The sequence below is a fragment of the Carlito syrichta genome, unplaced genomic scaffold, assembly GCF_000164805.1.
Source record: "Carlito syrichta isolate Samal-C Ts95f unplaced genomic scaffold, Tarsius_syrichta-2.0.1 Scaffold308824, whole genome shotgun sequence".
Classification (NCBI taxonomy): domain Eukaryota; kingdom Metazoa; phylum Chordata; class Mammalia; order Primates; family Tarsiidae; genus Carlito; species Carlito syrichta.
Window position 1 is genome coordinate 278,174 of NW_007252920.1, and position 6,821 is coordinate 284,994.

The 6,821-nt window shown below is 49.6% G+C and overlaps 1 protein-coding gene across 2 annotated transcripts in view; it reads right to left on the bottom strand.

Annotated features, from left to right (window-relative positions):
- The window catches only part of BTBD10 (BTB domain containing 10), an 88,414-nt gene extending 86,494 nt beyond the window's left edge, over positions 1-1,920 (bottom strand). For both annotated transcript variants that reach the window (XM_008065980.1, XM_008065978.2), the window contains exon 1: positions 1,802-1,920. The gene's annotated coding sequence lies outside the window, so the exon portion shown is untranslated. The remainder of the gene's footprint in view (positions 1-1,801) is intronic.
- Between the last annotated feature and the right edge of the window lie 4,901 nt (positions 1,921-6,821).

Here is a 6,821-nt window from a genome sequence, read left to right on the forward strand (position 1 = left end):
GATCACCTGAGCCCAGCAGGTCGAGGCTGCAGTGGCTGGGAGCATGCCACTGCACTCCAGCCTGGGTGACAGAGTGAGATTCCAACTCAAATAATAATAATAATTTCACAAGGCTTAGAAGAAAGGGAGAGAAAGGACAAAATTCCAGGCTGATGAAAGGATAACATATTATAGAAGGTGAAAAGTCTATCTGAAAGTTTTTTGGGGAGTAAGAAAAATGGTGAAAGAATACAGAAACATTGTCGAAGCCCTTTTTCCCAATTGACTTTCTCTGCAGTTCCCTACCACACGCTCCACACCTCAGAACCTCTGGATGTATAAGAAGAGCACCCGGGGAAACTTATACAACACAAATTAGTAAGTCGGAAGCCTTCAAAAATAATTCTCTTTACACACTTTTTAAACCTGTCTCAATCCATCATCAAATCCTTTCCCATGTATCTTCTATTGCTGTTTTATATTCCAGTGGCAACTCACACCTGGCTGTCAGGCCACAACTTCAGTCGGGGCTGGGCTGTCTAGGACAGAACCTCTTTGCGTTCTTTGTAATGTCTTTTATTCCCTTTTCTATAGTTTCCATCCAAAATGCATCCCTAATCCTCCCCCTCTAAAAATTTTGGATCAAATTTGTGAAGGTGGAAGGCTGAGGGTTAAGAGTAAGAAAAAGCCGGGCTCGGTGGCTCAGCCTGTAATCTCAGAGCTTTGGGAGGCTGAGGTGAGTGGATTGACTGAGCCCGCGGGTTTGAGACCCGCTTGGGCAACTTGGCGAGATCTCATCTCTACAATAAATTTTTTTAAAAAATCAGCCGGGCGTGGTAGTGCGCGCCTGCAGTTCCAGCTACTGGAAGGCTGAGGCGGAAGGATCGCCGGAGCCCAGCAGGTGGAGGCTGCGGTGGCCGGGAGCCGCCACTGCACTCCAGTCTGAGTGACAGAGTGAGACTCCAACTCAAAAAAAAAAAAAAGAGTAAGAAGAAACCCAACTGTCCTAGAAATAAAATCTACATCCTACGCTGCTTTCGGTTGTCAATTTAAATAAAACGCATCAAGCCTCTCAAAGACTTTAAAAATCTGTAACATAACTACCTTTGCTAAGTGCACCAAGTGACACCCAAGTGAAGCGCTTTCTTCTGCATGACTGGTGACCAGACTAGTGACATTTCATCGTGGACTCGGGATACTGACAAGTAGGAAATCTGGGAGGCCCAAGGAGGGTCACATTGGGCCACACCAACAAATTACTCAGTGGTGGCTCACCTGTTCCCCGGTCCGCTTCCCAAAGATAAGGGTGTCGGGGGACTTGCATGAGAACCCGAAAGAATCACAACCTGTTCTCTGCAAGTCTGGGGAACACAAAGCTTTGCCACGCGTGACACCGTCACAGCATAAACCCACGCGGCACCCTTGCGGGGTCCCACGCCTTCTCCACCCCCCGGGAGACGACCCGCGACCTCATCCCCCCCCGTCATTGTGAGGCGCCCTCCTCCGGCTGCCGCTGCGTCCGCCGGCGGTGACAGGAAAGGGGCGGGGCACAGGGCTCCCCCTGCCCTGGAAAGGAGCGATGGGGGAATCGCCCTCACCCCCGGGGCAGGGCTTCCGGACTCCCGACCCCAAAGCGGCAGCCCCCAAACTCAAGTCCCACCTCGGCCTCTCCCAACCGCGCGACAGTGGCCAAAACGCCCCCACGGTTCCCGCAGGGTCCGGCAGCCCAGCCCGCCCAGCACGCCGAGCCTCGCCCCCGCCAAGCCCAGCCTCCCGCACCGCCCCCGCCGAGTTCCCCGGCAGAGTCCAGGCATCCTCGAACCTGTGGTCCCCCTTGAGCGTCCACGGAGGGCCAAGGCGAAGGCTGAGGCCAGCGACGCCTCCGCTTCCCCCTCAGCCAGATCCCCAATGGGGCGGCCGTGGAGGCGGTGGCTACCAGAGACGCCGGGGCAGGTTGCAGGCCGGCTTCTCAGCCTCTTCTCGCGAGAGCTCGCAATCCGAAGAGGCGAGGCGACGGGCGTTCTCGCGAGAACGGCGGCACTCCGCCCAGAGGTGGGCGTGGCGCCGGGTGCGAGGGCGGTTGCGGGAGCTCGGGGGTAGGAGCCGCGCCCCCGCTGCTCCCGGACGTCACCTGGGGTCGCACGTCGAGCCGGAGGGCCAGCTAGCACTCACGCCAAACCTCGGAGTCCCACGATTTCCCCTTGACTTCCTGTCGCCGTTAGAAAAAGCGGACGACGTCTCCAGCCCGCGGCGGAGAAAGACCCCGGGACTCCGTTTCGGGGCAGCGTTTTCTCGGAGACTCCAACGTCTCGTCTGCGGGATCGCGGGCGGCGGTCGTGATCGGGAGGACTCGCTCGGTCCCGGCGGGCGCCGCGGCTCGCTTTGGAGCGCCCGGAAACGGGCGCCAGCAGGCTCGCCTGCGGCAGGGCCCCCGGGGAAATGTCGGAGTGACGAGACGCCGTCGGTTCCGGCGGGCAGGAAGGGCCCAGTAACAACTCCCGTCGCGCAGCGTCGCCGAACGTGCCGCGCGCCGCCGGCTGGACCAAGGAAACGGGAAGAAACTTAAAAAACGCCCGTCTCCGCCCTCGAGGCCTACACGCTGGGGGCGAGGCCGGCACAAAAATAGATGATCCCGTGATTCTGGGATGAAAGCCGAGCGGCTCGCTGTGATCTCTGCGGCCTCCTCGAGGAAGCCTCCATCAGGGAATGGTTTTTTGTTGTTGTTGTTGTTTTGTTTTTGAGTCAGGGTCTCACTCTGTCGCCCAAGCTGGAGTGCAGCGGCGCGCTCACGACCACGGCAGCCCCGACCAGCCGGGCTCCGGCGATCCTTCCGCCTCAGCCTTCCAAGTAGCTGGAACTACAGGCAGGCGCCAGCCACCACGCCCGCCTAATTTTTTGACTTATGGTAGAGATGAGGTGTCGCCAAGTTGCCCAGGCTGGTCTCGATCCTGTGGGCTCAGGCAGTCCATTCACCTCGGCCTCCCAAAGTGCTGGGATTATAGGCCCGGCTTTTTTTTTGTTTTTTTTTTGTTTTTTTTTGGTCAGGGTCACACTCTGTAGCCCAGGCTGGAGGAGGGCAGTGGCTAGATCATGGCTCACCCCAGCCTCGACTTCCTGGACTCAGGCGATCCTTCCACCTCAGCCTCCCAAATAGCTGGGCCCACAGGCAGTTGCGCATCACCAGGCTTGGCTGATTTTATTTGTTTTTAATTTTAGAGATGAGGTTTCACTATGCTCCGCGGGCTGGTCTTGAACTGTGGGCTGAAGCGATCGTCCCAACCTGCCTCCCAAAGTGTTGGGATTACTGGCGTGAGCCACCCCACCAGGCCAAGGGAGTGGCCTTTGACCACTTGAGGATGAGTCAGAGTTGTCCAATTTAGACCAGAGAGGGAAGGCCTTTGCAAAGAGAGGAAGCAAAGAGGAAGAGGACCCTGTTGGAGTAATTGAGTAAGAACATAATCGTGGAAAGGACTTTGTTGAAAAACCTTTAATCACTGTTTAGTTTGGATGAGAAAATTCCCTGGCACCCATGCGCGATACCCAGGACTTGTGCTAAGAGATAAGCGGTTGAGCTGGACAGTTACAGGATGGTGCACTTCCTCTTCCTTCTTTAAGGACACATAGATGTCAGGGACCTAAGGGAAACAGGCTTTTGTCATAGTTTACCAAGTTGTTAGAGACAACATTCTGCTAAACGAAACTGCCAATAATCTTTGAAGATGTCTATGCAAGAAGAGCACTTTAATAGAAATTTGTTGTAGTGACAGGTAATCTCATGGAGAAACTTCAAGAAAATCCTTTGGTGAGAAACAAAAGCTTCAGCAATCTGGATTTATCATCAAAGAGTTTGCCTAAGCTGGGCTCAAAGGAGGTCATTGTTAAGTCCAAGCTAGGGTTAGTGAGGTCTGTCAAACTAGAACAATATTCTTAAAATAGAAGCTGTCAGCCGGGCTCCGTGGCTCAGCCTGTAATCCCACGCCTTTGGGAGGCTGAAGTGAGTGGATTGCCCGAGCCCGCGGGTTCGAGACCTTCCTGGGCAGGCGAGACCTCATCTCTACAATAAAATCAAAAAAATTAGACGGGCGTGGTAGTGCATGCCTGTAATTCCGGCTACTCGGAAGGCTGAGGCGGAAGAATCACCGGAGCCCAGCAGGTCGAGGCTGCGGTGGCCGGGAGCGGCCACTGCACTCCAGTCTGGGCAACAGAGTGAGACTCCAACTCAAAAAAAAAAAAAAAATAGAAGCTATCCTTTTAAAAAGAACGATTCTGGTATTTTACTGTAGAGCTTCCATCTCCCTTTAGACACATGCTATTTTGATATCACTACACATTTTTTGTTTGTTTTTGAGTTGGAGTCTCACTCTCGCCTAGGCGGGAGTGCGGTGGCACACTCACGGCCACTCTAACATCGACCTGCTTGGCTCCGGCAATCCTTCCGCCTCAGCCTTCCGTGTAGCCTGAACCACAGGCACACAACTACACGTTTATTTAACTCACCCTACTTTCCTTACAAATAAGCCCAATAGTTCTGTTTTGCATAATTTATAAGTTCTAACCCAAGTTCTAGGAATTTTCAGAGGATTTTTTTTCCAGGTGGTCAACCATCCACCAAATTATAGGAATTTTCTAGGAAAGATTTCAGGCAAAATATGGAAACTGTTCCATGCCGGAATCTGTTCACACCAGCATGCCCTACTTTCTTTTTTATTTATTTTTGAGTCATAGTCTCACTCTTGCCCAAGCTGAAGTGCAGTGGCGACCTGCTGGGCTCAGGAAATCCTTCCTCCTCAGCCTTCCAAGTAGCTGGAACCACAGACATGCACCACCACGCCTGGCTAATTATTTATTGTAGGGATAAGATCCCAACAAGTTGCCTAGGCTGGTCTCAAACCCCTGGGTTCAGGCAATCCTCTTACCTCCACCTCCCAATGTGCAGGTATTACAGGCATGAACCACTGCACCCAGCTCATATCCTACTTTCATGAGACCTGGAGCTAATTTCATTCTGTTTTTCGAGAAAGAGAGGTATAGTACTGGTAATATCTATATGTTTGACAGGAAATGCCATTGATTTAGACCATCACAAATGTTCTCTATGCAATAATTTTTTTCTTTTTTTTTTTTTTTGAGTTGGAGTCTCACTCTGTCGCCCAGACTGGAGTGCAGTGGCCACTTCCAGCCACCGCAGCCTTGACCTGCTGGGCTCCGGCGATCCTTCCACCTCAGCCTTCCAAGTAGCCGGAATTACAGGCATGCGCTACCACGCTTGGCTGATTTTTTGATTTACTGTAGAGATGAGGTCTCGCTGCCCAGGCGGGTCTCGAACCTGCGGGCTCAGGCAATCCACTCACTTCAGCCTTCCAAAGGCGTGGGATTACAGGCTGAGCCACCGAGCCCGGCTATACAATAATTTTTAAATGCTAGCTGACTGCACGGGTTGAGGTTCAAAACTTTAATGAAAGTCTGTCTTCCACACACCAGAGGCCAATACAGAAAGAGAAGTTTCATATAGAAGCAATGAACAAACAAATTCCTTTGGTTGTCTATATTTATAGCATGCTATGGCAAGATTGTTTCAAAGCAGATGATAAGAGAATTCTGGTGGAATACTACAAATTAATGATAAGCCACAGACCCAGAATCCTATTTAATTTTTAAACCTGGGATTTCATTGTATTATAAAGTTTGAACACTGCCATCTAATGGCAGAAACAGGAAAATCACATGCACACAAAAAACTACAGTATCTCTGTTCAGTGAATATGTTTATTGATTAAAACCCTGTGTAGAAAAACTGAGAGAGATATAGACATTATTAGTATACATATTTTATTGATAAATCAAGATGCATAAGTAACAAAAGGAAATCTTTGGTTCTTAATGAGATAGAAATAATGTGTTATGGGAGGTCAGAGATTATTAATAGAGATCACCTCTAACTGAAAAGATGAGGAAGGTGCAGGAAAGGGAGAGGCAAGGTAAGATGTTTGATCTGGAAAGGATTCAGACTTGAGGAGATAATAGAAAAAGCCACTTCTAAGGAGAAACCAAGGAAGGTACACAAATGGCTACGGTAAGGGAAACAATGAGCAAATTAAAGGAATGAATAGGAAGTAATATGAGAAAAGTAGATTTAAATAGAGACCTAAGAGCCTAGAAGGTTAGGTTACAGTAAGGGTCTGCAAACTTTTTTCTAAAACTTGTTATCTTTCAGTAAGGTAAAATCTCAGAAGCTTCCATTTTTGACAAATTCTATTAGACATTTTTGTGGAAATTGACAAAGTAATTGAAAAATTTACCTTGAAATGCAAAAGATCTAGAATAGTCAAAACATTTTGAAAAAGATTAACATTGTTGGAGAACTTATACTTCAAGATTTAAAATTTAATACAATGCTACAGGAGTCAAGATTATGTGGCATAGAGCTAAATATATAGATCAATAAAATAAAATGGAGAGTTTAGAGATAAACTCTTACATTTGTGGCCAATTGATTTTCAGCAAATATGCCAAGACAATTCAACAAAGGATACTCTTTAAAAAAAAAAAAAAAAAATTGTGGTGGCTCATGCTTGTAATCCCAGCACTTTGGGAGGCAGAGGCAAGAGGATTGCCTGAGCCCAAGGGCTCCAGACGAGCCTGGGCAACTTGATGAGGCCTCATCTCTACAATAAAAAAATTAGCTGGGCATGGTGGTGCCTACCTGCGGTTCCAGCTACTTGGAAGGTTGAGGCAGAAGTATCACTTGAGCCCTGCAGGTTGAGGCTGCAGTGGCCGGGAGCATGCCACTGAACTCCAGCCTGCGCAAGAGAGTAAGACTCCTCCTCAAAAAAAAAAAAAAA